Source organism: Lacerta agilis, chromosome 11, assembly GCF_009819535.1.
Source record: "Lacerta agilis isolate rLacAgi1 chromosome 11, rLacAgi1.pri, whole genome shotgun sequence".
NCBI lineage: Eukaryota > Metazoa > Chordata > Lepidosauria > Squamata > Lacertidae > Lacerta > Lacerta agilis.
The window spans coordinates 25548552-25568295 of NC_046322.1; the positions used below are offsets into that span (position 1 = coordinate 25548552).

Genomic DNA, 19744 nt, shown 5'->3' on the forward strand with positions numbered 1-19744 from the left:
TCCGCCGAGCAGCAGCGGCGGCGGCGGCAAGATTACGGCGGCGGCCGGAGGGTCTCGTCCTCCTCTTCTTCCAGCTCCTCAGGCTCGCAAACTCTCTCCGAGGAGGGCGACGGCGATGCCTCAGCAGGGCAGCTCGGCGGGACGTGCTTCGCCCGGGCTGCCCCCCATGAGCTGCAGGTGGCGGCGGCGGCGGTTTCTTTCCCTCTCGCCGGGGAGAAGGGGGACCATGTGTTGGGCGGCGGCGGCGAGGGGCAGCGCCGTCGGGGGAGCGAGGAGGAAGAGGACTCGGCCAGAGGAGCAGGCGGCGGCGGCGGCCACTTTCGTCCCGAGAGCGACGCCTCGCTGGAGGAGCAAGACGAGGAGGTGCGAGGATGTCGGGTGGATACGTTTGCGCGCCCTTTGTGGGGAGGGAGACCTCATTCCCCGCCGACGGGGGGCGAGCCGAGACGTGTGCGAAGGGGCGGCGCGGCGGCGGCGGCGGAGGGAAGACGGCGCCCGCAGGCTCCTCCGCCTCACGGTTGCCGCCCACGGGGCGAGCCCTGGCCAATTGTGGCGGGAAGTGGGGTGGCTGCTGGACGTCGCCCGCCGTGCTGCCTCTCCCCCCCCCCCCGCCTCGGGCTCGCCCAGAGCCGGGCTCCCTGCCCGGTGTTGACGGGCGGGCCTGCCCCTCCCAGGTTGACTTTGAGGGCTGTGTTTATGTCTCCTCCGCGTTCCTTGCGGCTTGCCGCAATTGAGGCTCCCGGAGCTTGCTTCCTTCCCCGCCCCTTCGGGTTGCGCCTCGTCTCGGAGTCCCTTTAATGCTCAGCCAGCGCTTGTTTGTATTGTGGGTGTCGTCGAGAGACCGACAACGTGCTTGCACGTGGGGATGCACGGTGGCCGCTTGAAATGGCACAGCCACGGAGCAAACTGTCCCGAGAGCAGCAGAGTTGAAATCTTTTTTTCCCCAGCAGGGGGCTCCTGCTTTTGTAGCCCGAGCGCTCGTTATCATAGCCTTGCTGTGGTCTTCGGTGGCTTGGCTGTATTAGAACCCCAGGGTAACATAGTTGGAAGTGGAACATAAACATGCGTCGTGCTTCTCACGGGGGCAGCCTCTGGGGGCAGAAATCTTTGTGAAGAGGAGACAAATTCCAGAGGAATTCCTGTGAAGTCAGCATTGCACACGAGTGTCTTTAAATACTATTTTGGTTTTGGTGAGGAGGAGGCAGTACCTTTAACTGGAGAGTTCTGAAACTTGAGGAATTCTGGATGAATATGTGTATGGGTGGCTGCTCTTGAAGACAGGGTCTGTAATTAAGAGTTACAGATGTGCAGAGAGAGGCCTTGTATCCTTTTTAAAACTTTGGTTAGGCAAAGAAAGCTGCTTCTGTGTTCACAGACTTGGCCACTGCCCTCTGTGAATAAAGAATCTGTTTGCCTGAGTGGCTGAACTAGGTTGCAAGATTACATACACAACTCTATTTCAAGCTTCCCTCTGTTGTAGAGAAGGGCTTACATTGCAGGGAAACAGGATTTAGTTTATGCCAGTGCTTCTTGGCATCTGTTCTCAAATGCTAGGGGCTCAAAGCTGGAAACACTAGGAAATGGTCCTGAGCAGGTGCATAGTACTAGGGTGGGTAAGTAGGTAGTGTTTGCAAGACAGGTAGCCCCAATATCTGTTCCTAGTAACCAGTGTTAGAAACTGAGATAGGAAAGCTGGGGGCTAAATGGCACCTTAAACCTAGGTTATGTGCGCAACAACGGAATGTGTAGGAGCGCTTTTTAATAACAAGAATACAAAGCTGAAAATGAATGGCACTGCAGCTGAAATATTATGTTCATTTTTCATATCGTCTAGTCCTTCCCCCGTCCACCCCCTTAATATGCTTAATAGGGTCTCTTCTCCAGTCTTAAGAGAGTAGTTGGAAGTGGGAAGGAAGAAAAAGGTCTTCCTTTCCTTCCACTCTGCAGTTTTAATCTGAAATCAGGTGCAGTACTGCACCCAGAGGTCAGAATTTGCTTGCACTAAGGAAGTTTCCTTTCGCAAAATGCATCTAGAACAATGGGAGTTTCGAACACTGCTAGTAACTTAAGTCTACACCTGAGTAGAAAAACTTCTTTTCCTGTGGCTTTTGCTTCTGGATATTATAGCTGCTAGGGTGTGAACTTGGTGTCAGGCATTCATTACATGCTTTGCTTACAGTTGACAGTAATCTTGGAAGAGCTAAATAGCATAGTTTTATGGAATAATGGGTGATTTTGCAAGTGATCTATTGGGTGAAAGTGCTCACACACTTCAGTCTACATGCATTCATATCTGAATTTTGAAAAATGATATGTCCAAATTAATAAAATTAGCGTGTGTCAATAGCATGCCTATGAGAAAGTGTAGCTTAAGGTGAAGTGTGAGCACTTTCATAACTGCTGGTAATACTTTTTAGTGACAAGTGTCTTAGATGATGTATACTTTCAGATTCTTTTTGTAGTTTACACCCTCTAATTTTCAGAATGGCCAATGAATGTTAACCATTTCAAGCAAGAAGCTTAGAATGGATAAAATAATGGGACAGCAATAGAATCTGGCTTTATTTTGGAGAAAGTGACTGCTGATGCCATAACTTCACTGCTTCATTTTGTACATTAGCAGGTGTTGTTTTTTTAAAAAAAATTGGGTATATAATTTTATGCTATCTTCACTAATTATTCCAGGTCACTTTCCAGTTAGGTTTCTGGTGTAATTGCTATCATGTACAGGTATTGTTCCACAGCTTTGTTGCAGTCAGCAAATTTGCTCATGGTTGAAATTGAACCTTAAGCGTATGCTATGCTTGGCCTATGATATGCAGTGGATAAACAAATGGATATCTACTCAGGTTGAACAGAGCTATTTCTGACTTTAAATGGAGCTCTCAAACTTTTTATAGTTAAGGAAAAACTGTTGGGCCTGCCCAATATTAGTAGGAAGTCTGTGAAAAAAGTAAGGCGTTGTCTGGATTAGTTCTTAGTCATAGCTTCACATGAGAACAAGTCTAGCTTTCTCCTATGTTTGTGTTTTTCCCCTCCTGTAAGATGTGGCAGTGAAAAGGAGTTGGTGTTTCTTTTTGATTAACAGTAGTTTGCTGTGTTTTCCTCACCTGGATAAACTGTGTTTAATCTTAACTTAGTTTAATGGAAGCCAGCCAACATCAAATGTTGTTTATAATCCAGGCTTGTTTTCATTAAGCATAATTAAGAATAACTGCACTTTAGACTATGGGCAACATACTAAATTACAGCTAATGTAAAATAGAAGCAGAAGCTTGTGTTCAATGCCATGTGGCAGTGCCAAGGGAGGAGTGGGGAGCCTGAGTTCTTATGTCCAAATGCAGTAATCAAATCCCAGTACTAGGGGCCAATACTAAAAGTGGAAGAACACATTATGAGAATTATTTGCTCATAAGTCTCTTAAATTAAAATCTGACTCAAAAAATTTCTATAAATCTCAGTTTGCCGGTATATATAGAAGCCATTTGTCTTTATATCTGCTGTGGTGCATATTTCATTTAAAACTGCTATGATGCTTCTGCTGCCTTTAAGTGGCAAGGACTGTGTTGTTAAGAAAGGAATTCTGTAATAGAAGAGTGCATTAAAACATGAATCTTAAACTGTTGGCTTGCAGTCTCACCTAAGGTGGCTTAGCACCAACAGCATCACAACCATACCATATACAGAGTGGAAAAAAGTTAAAAATTGGTCCCATAATTCATGTTTGGGCTAAAGGTGAGCCCTGGTTTTGAACATAAGGTCTTTGAAAAGTCACAGCATCCACAAATAGCACAACTCTTTCAGAGAAATGGGGCAACACTAGATAGATGAGTATAAGTTGCTGTAATAGTGTAACCTAGTGTTTCTCAAACAGTAATCTGGGGACTATGAGTGATCCTCTGCCTACTTTCAGGTTGGCTTCTCCGCTGCTGTGCATCCAGTGTTGCCTCTTCCTCTTCACCACCTTTTGGTGTGTGCTTTTTCGTTGGACCAATGTTGGTATCAGCAGTGCCCAACATACTGAGTACAGGTGATTGGATTACATAGATGTTTGGTGATGTGGTTGGAAAAGTAGGCCTCTGAGGTGGAAGAGCCAGAGGTGGTATTTGGTGACACAGCTTCCCTTTGAAAAATCACACGCTATGTGTGGTTCAGCATATCAGCAAGTGTCTGAAAAAATACTTGCTCTGTATGTGAAAAATGAATTTGTAAGCATTTATAAAGCAACAACAACAACAACAACAACAATAATAATTTATTTATACCCCATCCATCTCACTGGGTTTCCCCAGCCATTCTGTGCGGCTTCCAACAAAAGATACATTAAGACATCAGTCATTTAAAACTTCCCTAAACAGGGGTGCCTTCAGATGTCTTCTAAATGTGAGATAGTTGTTTATTTCTTTGACATCTGATGGGTGTTCCACAGGGTGGGCACCACTACCGAGAAGGCCCTCTGCCTGGTTCCCTGTAATCTCGCAGTGAGGGAACCACCAGAAGGCCCTCGGTGCTGGACCTCAGTGTCCGGGCTGAATGTTGGGGGTGGAGACACTCCTTCAGGTATATAGGGCTGAGGCTGTTTAGGGCTTTAAAGGTCAGCACCAACACTTTGAATTGTGCTTGGAAACGTACTGGGAGCCAATGTAGGCCTTTCAAGACTGGTGTTATGTGGTCTCGGCCGCTCCCAGTCACCAGTCTAGCTGCCGCATTCTGGATTAGTTGTAGTTTCAGTAGTTAGTTATTCTCTTGAAGTGGGGCAAAACTTGTTCCCTGTTTTAATATTGGTGGCTACCAGCATGAGGCAGGGTGGCAAACATACGCCACCTCTAAGTGGTCTTGACTATAGCTTTGAAAATGTCTCAGTGAGACATGAGAAGACCAATGATAGTGAGAACTTGAGAGGCACCTTGTATCTAGGAAGAGCAAAGAAAAGCAGTGTGCGTTTCCCACTTGTGTAGATTTGGGTTGTATGTATGCTCTATAGCAGGCATAGGCAAACTCCGGCCCTTCAGATGTTTGGGACTACAGTTCCCATCATCTCTTGACCACTGGTCCTGTTAGCTAGGGATGATGGAAATTGTAGTCCCAAACATCTGGAGGGCCGGAGTTTGCCTATGCCTGCTCTATAGGAAGGGAGGAACTAACGCATAGGACCCCGACATTACCAAGTAACACAGTGATCTGTCACTTAATGTCCGTGATCACCAAAAGGAGTTGCCTTTTGATGTACACTAACTGGTATTTCTAGATGTCATTTCATAAAATGCATCCTTTAGGAAATTAACAGTTGGTGGGTTTTTTTTTTTTGCATGTTTGCATAGTTTTTTGTGTGAAACATCTATTTCCCTTAATATTGAATTTGATTGTAATTGCATTCTAGATTGTTAACTATTTTCTTTTATTTGTTGCCAACCCGTATCTCATTTATTACTACTCACTGGAAAGAAAACCCAACTGCATATTTTTTGAAACCACACTGAAAACTACAAAGCTGCCTTATTTCTAGAGCTGTCACTAGTTAGTTAGAAGGATCACTAATACTGTGACAGCTGAAATACTTTTTCTTTGGAGCTCTAACTGCAGGTGTTGGCATGATTTCAATCTATTAGATCTAATTACCTGCTCAAACACTGCATTTCTGCAACGTTAGAGACTGAAAATTTATTTAAAGTGATGCATTTCTATGTTCCGCTCTGTTTTGTTATCTGTAAGGAGAGCAATTAGACAGAACTTCAGGCAGGTTGCTCTAATTGTTGGTAGAGTTTGGTGGTAGATAGTGTTTAACATCAGAATAGCAAATTCATATTGGGCTGAGTAAGGCACTTAGCAAATGTAGGGAATTTGCATCCATATATTTATTTCCCCAACAATGTTATTCCAAACTCCTTCCCTCTATTTGTTGCCTATTTCGTGCTTGCTTCTGTGTCAAATTTTTGACTACAAGCTTCCTGAGGGGCTACCTATCTTTTTGTTACAGTGTAGTATAGTAGATGGACTTGGACTGCGAGAGCTTGTCCCTAATATCTCTGATATTCTCCGATGAAGCTTGCTTTGGAGGGTTGTTGTAAAATCCGGTTTCTAACTTTCACCTTTCTATAAGGATACAATAGGATAACCTCATGTATACCATCCTTAGATCCTTGGAGGATTGATGGGAAACAAATATGATAAAATAATTAGTTTTAAACAAAGATTCCTGAAAAATAATCCCATGTGTTTAAATGAGCACAGCTTATTATCTACCTTACAAGATACAGAAAAGAAAAGGGACCAAAGTAACAACACCATCAGTGTTGTTTTAGATTTTTTCATAACTTGTTTTGGTAGCAATGGAATGCCTTGAGTTACAATCTTACACACTTTTTATCAGGGAGTAAATCCCATTGACCTTACTTCTGTAACTTACTTCTGAATAGACATGAATGGAATTGCATTGCAAGTGAATAAACTTTTACAGTATGCTATTTTAAATGACTATGAAGCCTGTGTGAACTTCTAGTAGTTACCGGTATTAGCTCATACTGTACAATAGACTGCAGTCGTATTTGTTCTATCAAGCAGCCACAGGGGGAATACATAGTCTGTCCTACAAATATCTTAGTGACAGTTATATAAATCAGAGATGAGGAAGTTCTGACCCTCTAGATGATATTTCCTTCTAACTCACACCAGTTCCTGCAATTATGGCCAATTGTCAGGGATGCTGATGCATTATTTTGAGCACTGCAAGTTCCCCAGTCCTGGTATAAATGCTCTAACTTTTGGTATTTGATAAAAAGGATTTTATAAAACCACACACTTGAAAGTTGTCTTTTCATCACTTTCCTTGTACTTTTCCACATGGCATGCTCTGACATTTTAAAATGTCATATCCCTTTAAAAATACTGCATTGTTTTTAAAGTCCATAGTTAACTGGTGTTTATAGTTCTATGTTTATTACAGCGCTTTATGATTGTTGAAGATGTATGTAGCTCCTACTTTAAAATGTTCATCTCAAGTTCATTTTCACAGTGCATCCTGTAAAAACTAACAATGTGTGCATGCATAGTTGAGTATACTAGTGACATTCTCAAGTTTTATGGTGGTGTGCTACTTGAGATAAGAACACCTGGGTTGAAATAAATTGCTATGTCAAACGACTTCATAAATATACTTCAATGTCATCAGTGCTCCTATGCTTGTTCTCTTGTAATCTGAGTACCAAACAACTACATTAGCAGCATTTTAACAAAATAGACATTGATGCTATGAAAACTGAAGGAATTGGATGATGATGAAGAAGAAGAGTTTGGATTTGATATCCCGCTTTATCACTACCCAAAGGAGTCTCAAAGCGGTTAACATTCTCCTTTCCATTCCTCCCCCACAACAGACACTGTGAGGTGAGTGGGGCTGAGAGACTTCAAAGAAGTGTGACTAGCCCAAGGTCACCCAGCAGCTGCATGTGGAGGAGCGGAAACGCGAACCCGGTTCCCCAGATTACGAGTCCACCGCACTTAACCACTACACCACACTGGCTCTCCATTTACACTGGCTCTCTAATGTTTGAATAATGACTGCAAAGTACAAAAGAAAAAAATACAACAGAAATTGAGAAATGTAATAATTATTGAGACTGGTTTAAGACATTGTAAAATTTTGAAACTATAAGGAAATTCAGAAAGATTGTTAGAGAAAGGCAACACACACATCTTGGTTTGTAATTGTTTTGGTGAGTAGGAATTTGGTGCGTGAGGATGGAGATACATTACAGCAAAATAAGACTGACAGAGCAGAAGGGAAAGCCAACTAGTCGGACAGGACAAATTAAATAGCTAGTTAAGGTAGCAGAACACCAAAGTTCATTCAGTATATCAAACTGGTCACACTTCATTATTCTCTGCGTAAGCGTTCCACCAATCTACCTCCTTGTGGACTGCAACAAGGAGAAAGAACTCTAAAATACTGAGATCAATGTCCAAAGACAAATTTATTACTGCTGGATCCAGTTTCTAAGTTCTGATCAATGATGTCAAAAACTTTGTGAAATATCTCTGACCAAAATACAGAAAGTGTAGGGCAACCCCACCACATGTGCATGAAGGTCCCTCTGTTGCCTCAGACTTTCCAGCATAAGGAAGGCAAACTTCAACATTATCAGAGTACACCAGTTACCAGCCAGTAGTGATTTCAGAGTACAGTAACTTCCTGCATCTTGGTAGAGGTCATTTTAAGTGAGGTCCAGGTCTTACTCCCGAACTAGCTGCTGCTATTCTGTATTGTCCATGGAATTCTCAAGCAAGGAAGAAGCCATCCCCTTCCAAATTGGGGTAAACCACTGAGTCTCTTGGGCTTGCTGATTGGAAGGTCGACAGTTCGAATTCTTGAGGTGCTGGTGAGCTCCCATTGCTCTGTCCCAGCTTCTGCAACCTAGCAGTTCAAAAGCATGCCAGTGTACGTAGATAAATACCGTAGGTACCGCTGCAGTGGAAAGGTAAATGGTGTTTCTGTGTGCTCTGGCTTCCATCATGGTGTTCCGTTGCGCCAGAAGCAGTTTAGTCATGCTGGCCACATGACCCAGAAAACTGTCTGGACAAACGCTGGCTCCCTTGGCCTGAAGCGAGATGAGCACCGCACCCCATAGTCGCCTTTGACTGGCCTTAACCGTTCAGGGGTCCTTTACCTTTTTTACCTTTTACCTGATTTAGAGTGGTATGATTCATACACGGTTTTAGTCCCGAGCAATTGCTCTTCTAAAATAAGGCTATTTATAAGTGACCATACTTGCCACCAGAAACCAGTTATAGTGGAGACTTCACAGTTTATTCTGCAGTGTTGTCTCAGTTATTGGGTGGCAACATTTAATAAGTTTGAGAAGTTTATACAGCCCTTTAGACACTCATCCCTTGATGTAGTACCATGTACCACCTTTTTCCATTTATAAAAACATAGTGTTGGTATGGTAATGAGGAGGAAGCAGAACAGAAACTTTTGCAGAATTGACATACTGACTCAGTTCTCCTGCCCAGCCGAGAAAGATGTAAGTGGTGTTAAGGGCAGAATTGCATTTGAAAAAAATGCTAACTAATGTGTTGTTTTATAAAATGTAGAACACTGACAGCAGACAACACAGCAGAGGATTGTTCTGAGCCAAATGTTAGACTAGAATATCTCTTTCCCATCTGTTGGGTCATCAGTCATTCTGTTCCCATAAGAAAATCCCACCCCACCCCCACCATCTAATATTTGCAGTTATGAACACTTGGCGTAAATGAAGAAAACTATATTATTTTAGTGGAAGTTTACTGTTCTCTTCATTATACTTCTCTCTGGAGGTATTTGCTCAATAATTTGAGCCTGTGACAGCTGTGTGTATTAGTTCTGTGTTGTCTTCTACTTGTTTTATCATGCACTGAATTGGTTTTTTGACAGCTACTTTCTGATTTCCAGATCAGTTTTTGGCATCTAATTGGTCTTTTAAAAACTGGTGCTAGAATAAGAGTTTGGTAGCCAGCCTTATTTTGTGACAAATTATTTATTTGTCAAACTTGGGGGCAAATTGGTATTCAGAGGTAGCCTAAATAAGCAAGTATAACTGGTGGGTAAGAGACATTGATAATATTTACAGAGTAGTTTTTTAAATCATTCATGGCATCAGGGCAGCACACATGCTTTCTCTTTCCTCATTTAATCCCCTCAACATTACTGTGAAGTAAATTAGAATGAGAAATTGTGACTGTACCAGCATCACCCTGTGAACTTAATGGCAGAGTGAGACAAACACTTTATGCATCCTTTTTCAAGATTCCATGTTTTAGAAAATACTTTGGCAAATTTTATTGTTTGGCTCCCCCCCCCAAAAAAAAAAACTTGGGAGAAGGGCCATATTTCATTGGTAGAGCAATGCAGAAGGTCCTAGGTTTAATCTCCTGCATCTCTAGATAAGGCAGGGAGGGACACCTATCTGAAAACCTGGAAGGCTACTGTTAATCAGTGCAGACAATACTGATCTAGATCAGACGTCGGCAAGGTTTTCCGTCCATGGGCCGGATCACATCTCCAGAGATCGTCCATGGGCCAGACATGCGCAGCGTGATGCCGAAAATCGCATCTGCGCATGTCCATGGTGCCAGAAATCGCATCTGCACATGCCCAGACACTGAAAATCGCTCCTGCGCAGGCACGATTTTTGGTGCCTGTACATGTGCAGACACGGTTTCTGGTATCTGCACATGTCCAGATACAATTTCTGGCACCACTCGGCAAGTGCTGGTTTAGTGCAGTGCATGGGGGGCTTGCTGAGCAGGTGGCTCGTGGGCCGGTAAAACGGCCTCCGTGGGCCGCATCTGGCCCATGGGCCGGAGGTTGCCGACCTCTGATCTAGATGAACCTATGGTTTAAGTATAGTGTAGCTTCCTATGTTCCTAAATTATTTTGTTGGCTTTAGAGAAGCAAGTCTGATAGGGACTTTAAAAACCTTTCACATTTTGAGTGATATCCAACATTAGTCATACTTGGAAGAGCTCCATTAAATTCAGTAGACTTAAGTAACTTTAAGCTCATTGATTTCAATGCGTCTAACTGTGAGTAGGACTTCATTGAGAAACAGTGTTTGAGGTTAATATTCAGTTTCTCTTATGACACAAACTGCTTCACTATGGTATAAATGTGTTTGAAACCTTTGTTTTGTGACCTACTTCATTTTCCTCCAAAATCTCTTAACAGACCTTTTGAGTTTTCTCTTATAAACAAGCATTACTTAGTTTGTGATTTCAGCTGTAATTGAAAGTCACGGCAGGTTGCCATTAGTATTCAGTGGCAGTGTGCAGTGGTTATATAATAATGTAATAATTTATTATTTGTACCCCGCCCATTTGGCTGGGTCTCCCCAGCCACTCTGGGTGGCTTCCATCAAATATTAAAATACATTTAAATATCACAGATTAAAAACTTCCATAAACAGGGCTGCCTTCAGGTATTTTCTGAATGTCAGGTAGTTGTTTATTCCCTTGACCTCTGATGGGAGGGCGCTCCACAGGGTGGGCGCCACTACCGAGAAGGCCCTCTGCCTGGTTTCCTGTAGCTTTGCTTCTCGCAGTGAGGGAACCGACAGAAGGCCCTTGGCACTGGATCTCAGTGTCCGGGCTGAATGATGGGGGTGGAGACGCTCCTTCAGGTATAGAGGACTGAGGCCGTTTAGGGCTTTTAAGGTCAGCACCAACATTTTGAATTGTGCTCGGAAACGTACTGGGAGCCAATGTAATCTCTCAGGACCGGTGTTATGTGGTCCAGGCGGCCACTCCCAGTCACCAGTCTAGCTGCCACGTTCTGGACTAATTGCAGCTTCCGGGTCACCTTCAAAGGTAGCCCCACACAGAGCGCATTACAGTAGTCCAAGCGGGAGATAACTAGAGCATGTACCACTCTGGCGAGACAGTCTGCGGGCAGGTAGGGTCTCAGCCTGTGTACCAGATGGAGCTGGTAGACAGCCGCCCTGGACACAGAATTAACCTGCGCCTCCATGGATAGCTGTGAGTCCAAAATGACTCCCAGGCTGCGCACCTGGTCCTTCAGGGGCACAGTTACCCCATTCAGGACCAGGGAGTCCCCCACACCCACCCGCCCCCTGTCCCCCCAAAACAGTACTTCTGTCTTGTCAGGATTCAATCTTAATCTGTTAGCCACCATCCATCCTCCAACCGCCTCCAGGCACTCACACAGGACCTTCACCGCCTTCACTGCTTCTAATTTGAAAGAGAGGTAGAGCTGGGTATCATCCGCATACTGACGAACCCCCAGCCCAAACCCCCTAATGATCTCTCCCAGCGGCTTCATATAGATATTAAAAAGCATGGGGGTATAAAAGCCTATACCCAGAGCAAACTTAGTTTGTCTCTAAGGTGCTACTGGAACGTCCCCAAATGGTCTTCTCCCCTTAATCAATACTGATAGTTTTCAATCCACTTGGGAGCAGACTATTCAAAAGAAATTAGCCTCGTATGGACTGCCGGTGGCGACTATCTATGGGAAGTGAAAGGGCGAAAAAGCTTATTAGGGAAAGAATCGCAGATATCGATCGCCAAAACACCTTAACTCATCTTCCCTCAATGTACAGACCACTGTATGAGCACCGCCCAAACCACCCAGCTATCTATCTAAAGACGTTAGAAAACCCGAGACACTGATGGGCCTTTACTAGGGCTCGTTTTAATGCATTACCCTCGGTGTTACTAACTGGTAGATATCTTCGGATCCCGATAGAACAGAGGCTATGTCCTTGCAATCTCAAGGAAATCGAATCTATTAGCCACGTTCTCCTACACTGCACTTTGTATCGAGATTTGATGAAGGAGTTAATCGAACCCCTGTTAAAAATCTACCAGGCTGTTCAATTGAAATGCTGACTAGATATTTAATTGAGGACACCAACCCAGAGCGAACTATGACTGTAGCTAAATTTTGCTATCATGCGGCAAGACTGAGACACGTCGTGACATCAACTAACAACAGCGATAAAGTCGTTGACCAAGCCATAGCAGATAATACTTAAATGGAATTATATCCCATTAATTTTATCTTAATTTTAACCTAACACGGGATCTGAGATAGTATTGTTAAAAGACGCTATTTAAGAAATACTTATACTGTGTACTATCGTTTTATTTTCTCTTTTACTGGTCTAGGACCGTAATAAAGATTATTATTATTGTTAAGGTGCTACTGGACATTTTTTAATTTTTAATTATTTATTTCGTCTGCGTCAGACCAACATGGCTATCTACCTGAATATATTCTGATAGTGTGCAAAATCAATTACAATACTAGTAGCTTACAGTGTCTATCCCCTGCATGGAAATACAGGCTCCAGTGGATTAAGCAAATGAGACCAATAGTGGATCCAACCTTTCAAGAAGGTGGCTACTGCATGTGTTGTAGAGGGAAATGGTGTGGATGGGGCTCATTAGCCTGGGAAGGTAGCCCATCTAGGAAGAGGAAAGCTCTTAATCATAAACCTCCATTGCTTTGTACTAGTTTGTGATAAAGGCTTTGGGAGTAAACCCCGAGGGAACAATCCATACCCACTGCCTTGTGAGACATCTTTAGAAGAAAAGGCTAAGGAGTGGAGTCCCTAAGGTGGTTGGGTGGCATCTTGTATGCCTCCTTCTGGCAACTCCTGAGGGCAGCTTTCCTTTCCTTTGGACCACATCAGTGGGGCCAAGAGGGGGGGTCTTTACATTTGGGTCCAGGACCTCCATACACCACCGCCCAGACTTGTGCCCCAGGGAAGTCATTACGGTGCTGCAAATGCAGCAAAAGTAGCTTACAGTGGAAGTGTAATGATTGGGTAGTGCTAAGGGCTAACCATCTGGAAGTAGCTTGAGAGATCGGTGGGTGAACAAAAAACAGGAATATTAATTTATCAGTTCTATTGCTGTCACTGTCAATAAAGACAATTAAAAGATAAAATACGAGCCCATGTTCTGTGAAGGAAAGCCAATACAATTATTATTGTGTCTTGGTATGCAGCATTTAATTGTGCTTAAAAATAATGGAAGAGTCATTTAATTGTTGCTACCTCTAAGCCCTTTCACATGGATTTCTGGGAGTCTTTGCTTGCTAGAGGCCATACGATTTACTGTTGTGATGGTTCCTAGATAACCATTTCCTAGGTGTGAGTGCCTCTAGCTTTGTCAGTTTTCAATAATTCTTGTTATATTTGTAAGCGTCCCCTGGTTCAATGCACTCAGTGAAATCTGAATGTTTTGCCCCTCAGCAAGGCAGATGATATTTAATAGATGCCATATTTATAAGTATCGCATTTAGCTGCACTGCTGAGTAGAATGGCAGCAATAGCAAGAGTGAAGAGCTTTGTGGACTATGACTCCCATGTGACATCTAAGAAAGTGATGACATGGTAGCAGCAAACTTCTGTGGCAAAGGAGGAACTATGGGCACAATAAATAGATAGCAGGACTGTAAGTAGGTCCTTTATAGTGGAGGAACATTGCCAGTTTTATGGTGGGGTAATGTGTAGCTTTTGGGTATATACAGTTGGGTATATAGCTCCAAAAGGTACTAACTCTTAATTAATTTTTAACTAGAAAATATGCATGTTTTGCTTCTAACATTAGGCTGCAAGGCCTTTTATGTTCTTTTATATTGTGGTTTGGTCAGTGCTCCTGTACAAATTGCTAGACACACATTCGTTGTCTAGTAAGAGGGGGCGGAAATCACAACAATGAACTTGGGGCTCAGTTGTAACAAAAAATTTTTTTAAAAAATTGGCAGATGTCACTGGTATGAGCAGTGGGATGTAAATGTCCAGACCTCCTTAAATATCCTAAAGTGAGAACTTTATCCATTGTCAAAGTTCAAAAAGGGCCTTAATAGCTGTCCTGTGCTCTAAATTATTTACAGATTATATGGTCAACTGTGCTGATCTAAAGTTTGAGTTGCTTGGCTTGTTCTAGCAGACTTGACAACTTGGGAAAAAGTGATACTTTGAGTAATAAGACAGACCAAATTGATTTTTAATAGAACTGATTTTTTAAAAAGTTGATTTCTTTGTTGTGGAGGAAGGAGTAGATGAACTCTAATTTTTAATTTTTAATCTTTATGTTTTTAATCTTTACAATCCAATCCTGAGTCATTAAAACAGCTCCTTAATGTTAATGAAACTACAGCTGTCATGTTTTATGAATGAAACTGATCTTTTTAACATAATGTTTGACCTAACATAATAGTAATGCATAAATCTGGAATGTTTGTTTTATACCTTGAAGGGATTAGCAGCACTACAGAAATAAATGCTTTCATGTTGAATGGTTGTTGGAAGTCACCAGGAAACTAGAAAACAAGCCTGCTTCATGGCAAGGCTTTTGTCTAGAATACTAAGTGCATCACTTTATATTTTGTACTTGAGTAGAGATACCAGAGTACAAAATAACTGGCCTCTTCTAAAATGTGAATACCGGTATATAAAAAAGAGACATGGTGAATTCTACAGCATTGCAATTCACCTACAGCTGGAATTTAAACTGATGGATCTTGCTTGTTGTACTATATAAGCTTCTGGTTGTGTTTGTTTTGTTTACATAGAATTTATGAAGTCTGGCATGACACATGTTGAGGTTGAAGAGGTTTCATTATACTGGAAGCACATTTTGTTGCTACTTATTGCAGTGGTTATTGCAATAGTTTAAAGCATTTTGTAAAACTTATTTCCAATGTTTGTTCTTTTTGTGTTCCTCCAAACTGCTTTGGGGAATCTAAAATATTATTTTGCACAGAGATACCGGTAATTCCAACAGCTTAATGTGTGTGTTTTGCTGTGGAAATGTGCCTTGCTGAGAATAAATTGGTAAAGCTGCTTTTGATGTGGTTCTAATTTAGGGCTAAAGTACATGTTATATTATTTCTTCTTTTTAAAAAGTCAAAACAGTAGGTGTAGGCAGCCTGATCAGAATTGAGGCTGCCTCAAGAAGGGAGGAAGAACTTACCCTTTTCTCCCCTGTTGTGGTCTTAATGAAAATCCTGGTCCTGAAGCTGCTATTAGCACTGTGCCAATTTCACTCTTATAGTGTGTGGAGTGAATTTGTAGGATTGTGCTCTTGCACACTTGTACATTTACACAGTTCTCTTAACTTTGGCACATTATGCTAGTAGTTGATCTAAGACAGTTCCTGCTTAGCATGAGTGAGAACAACAAATCATGATTGTTTGCTTAGCATCATATCTGAATTGGGGATTGTGGTTTCTTTCACTTCAAACAAACCACAATTTGAAGGGAAGTTTTGTTCATGATCAAGTTTGTGCAGTCCATAGTTTGGATGTAACGCCATTGCCAGAGGCCAATGTAGCTTGTTCCTCCTTCAGTTGTATGATGGCCAGAGCGCGATGGCATTTTCACCTAGCAGTATATTGCGAGTGAAACTGCTGCCACTCCTTATTCTCTCTGCCACCAGTGCCTGGCTGCAGTTCGTTTCTCCTTCGGGGCGCTGGTGGCAGAAGCAGTGGCTGTTTCACTCATGATATACCACTGGGTGAAGCAGGCATCATGGTCAGATCCTCATACTGGCCCTTGGCGACGTATTGATACATTGCCCAGGCCTAGTGGTTGACAGTATGGAAAGCCGCTGAGCAATCCAGCAGAACCAGGGAACAGCTTTCACCTCTGTTCCTAGCCTGCTGGAGATCATCAACCAGCGTGACTGACGTGGTTTCAGTGCCATGATGGGCCTGAAACCCAATTGGAAGTGGTTCAAATGCTCTGCATCCTCCAGGTTTGCCTGAATTGTTCTGCCAGCACCCACCATCTAAGGTACCAGGTAAATAAGTACTGTAATGTGGTTATTGAAATGGCTGAATAATAAAGATTACTGAAGAAAGTGTGGGTACAAGGGTATATATCCTGTAATAACTTCAATTTACTGTAAACAGGTTTTTAATGAGTGTGCTATAAGTAGTGCTGAAAGTTTTAAGTGGCTTAATCAGTAGATTTTCAATTTTAAAGCTTGATTATTTGTTTGCAAAGTTCCACCTTTAATTTAGTGGCACTGGGAATTAAGGGCCAACTTACTTCTTTAGCCTACTTTATTCGGCTATGTTACTGTAATATATAGAATGGGAAAAATAGTTTAAAATGATATTTGCAACAAGAGTTGTAACTTTTGTTTCTGAAGTGATCATAGCTTGTGCTTTCTTTGATACTTCAAAGGCACAATAGTTATGCAAATTTATTTAAATATAATCATTTGAGCTGTGAAATGGCAAATTGATGTTAATCTAAAATCATTTCACAGGTTGAGTGTTCTATTGCATATTAAAGCAGGGGTATCATACTCAAATGGATTGCGGGAAACTTTAAATTGCTAGTAGTTCAATTCCTTCAGTATCTCAGTTAAAAATAAATAAGCCTTCGGCATTTTTCTGTTTGAAAGCTTTTTACTATGACCCTTTTTCTTAGCATGTAAGTATGGTATATGCTGATTCTGTTTTAATTCTTGGAAGTTGAAGGTACAAACCTAAACAAATATTATTTAGAACAGGATTCGAAAGACACATTATTTATTGTGGAATTTAAGGACTGTTAAGGTTTATGAGCACTAAGACAGCAAGTCAGGATTCTTCATATTGAATAAATTTTTCAATTCTATTATTATTTAATAATAAAACAATTGAACTATTTAGGATTGTATCCCAACTCAATTCTACTCTTAGAGTAGATCCATTTTAATTAATGAACCTAACTTAGTTACACTTGTGTCTATTAACTTTCACGTGTCTGCTCTTCAGTGGGACTAGCATGAGATACAGCCTTTAATGCTTACCTTTAATGTAGTACTATAGCCACACATTCCTTTGCAGATGCCTAAGTAGGGATGTGTGTTTTTCAGAGGCTGTGATTTGATAAGATACCTTGTTGAGGAATAAAAGTGCCATCCTGATAATTGTTCTTTTTCTTATTTCATTTTATTTCACGAATTTTATATAGCACTTGATTGTAAAAAAGACCTCCCACAACAGTTTATTGCTAAGCAGTTAAAAACAGTTAAATATTCAAAAGAGGATTAAAATCAAAGCAGCTGATTTTACGCATACAACTTCTACATGTATCTATAGGCTTGTGTAAACAAAAATGTTTTAAGTGGGCACTGAAACAGTACAGTGAAGGTGCCTTTCTGATGTCAATAGGCAGGGAGTTCCAAAGTGTGAGTTTTGCCTCAAAGTGTGGAATGAGTACCGTATTATGTGGCATCTGTAATAATATCATTTCTGCGGTTCTGTTAGTAAACTGGCTGTTAAGGGCTATATATACTATTACCGGTAGTTTTGAACTTCGCCTGGTAGTCTGCTAACTAGTGCAGACCTCTGAGTTGAGGTATTTTATGCTGTAAGGGTCTCACTTCTGTCAGAAACCATGCTTTAGCATTATGCACTGAATGCGGCATCTGGATCAAGTGCAAGGGAAACTCCACATACAGTACATTGCAGTAATCCAACTTTAAAGTCACCATTGCCTATCATAGTCAAGTTCTCTCAGTCCAGGAATGGTCAACCCTGTTGTACTAGGGAACTTCTAAATGACATTTCTTGTGGTTTCATGGAAGTTTTTCACACACTGGAAATGTTCATACTGTGGTAAGTATTTCTAGGATGAATAGATGTATAGCATGGGTAGGCAGACTAAGGCACGGGGGCTGGATCCGGCCCAATCGCCTTCTAAATCCGTCCCGCGGATGGTCTGGGAATCAGCGTGTTTTTACATGAGTAGAATGTGTGCTTTTATTTAAAATGCATCTCTGGGTTATTTGTGGGGCATAGGAATTCATTCATATCCCCCCCAAATATAGTCCGGTCCCCCAAAAGGTCTGAGGGACAGTGGACTGGCCCCCTGCTGAAAAAGTTTGCTGACCCCTGGTGTATAGTATGTGATTGTCCTGTTTTTCTCTGAAATAGTTTTCTAGGATGGTAGTATGTTACAGGTTTGAGTTTTTATGGTTTAGGGATGGGATCAGGCAGGCTTTCCTGTTGCTGTAATTGTGAAAATGCTTGTTCTGCTTTCTGATCAGAGAGGAGTTTGGGCTTCCCCGGAGGGCATCAAGAATAGAAAATGTTCTTTTATTTCACTTGGTACATAATCTTCACTCACTTAATATTTTTTATTGTTATTTCAAGCTACAGTTGTAGGGCTTGAAATTACTTCTTTTTCTTTTCTCATTTGGAAAGGAAGCAGTTTCTTGAGAGTCTTAGGATTATGGTAGAACTCTTGATAAGCTAGGCAAAATACTAATTTTTTATGACTTAATGAAAATGTGGATATGAAAATGATACATTATTCAGATGCCTTTATCATTTATTTTATTGCTAGCTTGATGCTTGGCATTACATAGTATTAACAGTAAATTATGAAGTACTTCTACTTGTTGGTTATTTTTTCATTCATTGTAATTTATGGTAGATTTTTTGTAGATTTGTTTTTAGTGTGTTGTAGCTGTAGTGAGGAAATCAAATGACGTTTTTCCTGTAAGAGAAATAAAGGTAAGAATCAACAGAAAACATCACTAATTTTACCAAGGAAACTCACCCCCTATACAAGCACCTTAAGTAAACAAATTGCTTCCTTCAAAGAAATCCACGGTAATGTAGCAATTTGTATGTTTGATGTTTTAAAAAACTAAACATGGTTTGGCAGATGCTGACTTGTGAGTTGTATGTTTGGTAGGAAATTGCGGTAGTACTGGGAAGATATTTTCATGTTACTTGCCACTTTTCATGAATATTGGCTTCCCTTTTTAAAATTAACTCTTGTGGAATACATCTCTGACCGCATTATACTATAACTGTGGTCACCATTAATGCCATGATATGATATAACACAATGTATGCTGCTTATTCCATTGTGTCATGCAACATGGGTGTCTCTAAGGCATTCCTCTTGCCTCTGACCTTCAATTATTATGTTTGTTTTAGTGGTGGCTGAGACTGATGGGAATTGAGGTCCAAAACATGTGCAGGGAAGGCCACTACATTCACTGCATATTGCTTAACTACCTTTGGTTTGTATTTGTGCTCTTATTTCATCTGTTGGTTTTTTTTGGTCAAACCTAAAATCTTTCCATAATATCTCCATTTTCTCTTGGTGCTCCATACAATTGGAAAGGTCTTCTACTTGGCATCTTCTTGACTAAAATGATTCTGTCCCTCAAAGTATTGAAAACTTGCTTTTTCTATGCCTAACTCCACCCCCTTATCCTCTTTGTC

At 41.5% G+C, this 19744-nt stretch overlaps 1 protein-coding gene across 1 annotated transcript in view; it reads left to right on the top strand.

Moving 5' to 3' along the window:
* The first annotated feature begins 268 nt into the window (after positions 1 to 268).
* Positions 269 to 19744, top strand: part of MAST4 (microtubule associated serine/threonine kinase family member 4) — a 215588-nt gene continuing 196112 nt past the window's right edge. The window contains 1 exon segment of the mRNA XM_033163954.1: positions 269 to 363. The gene's annotated coding sequence lies outside the window, so the exon portion shown is untranslated.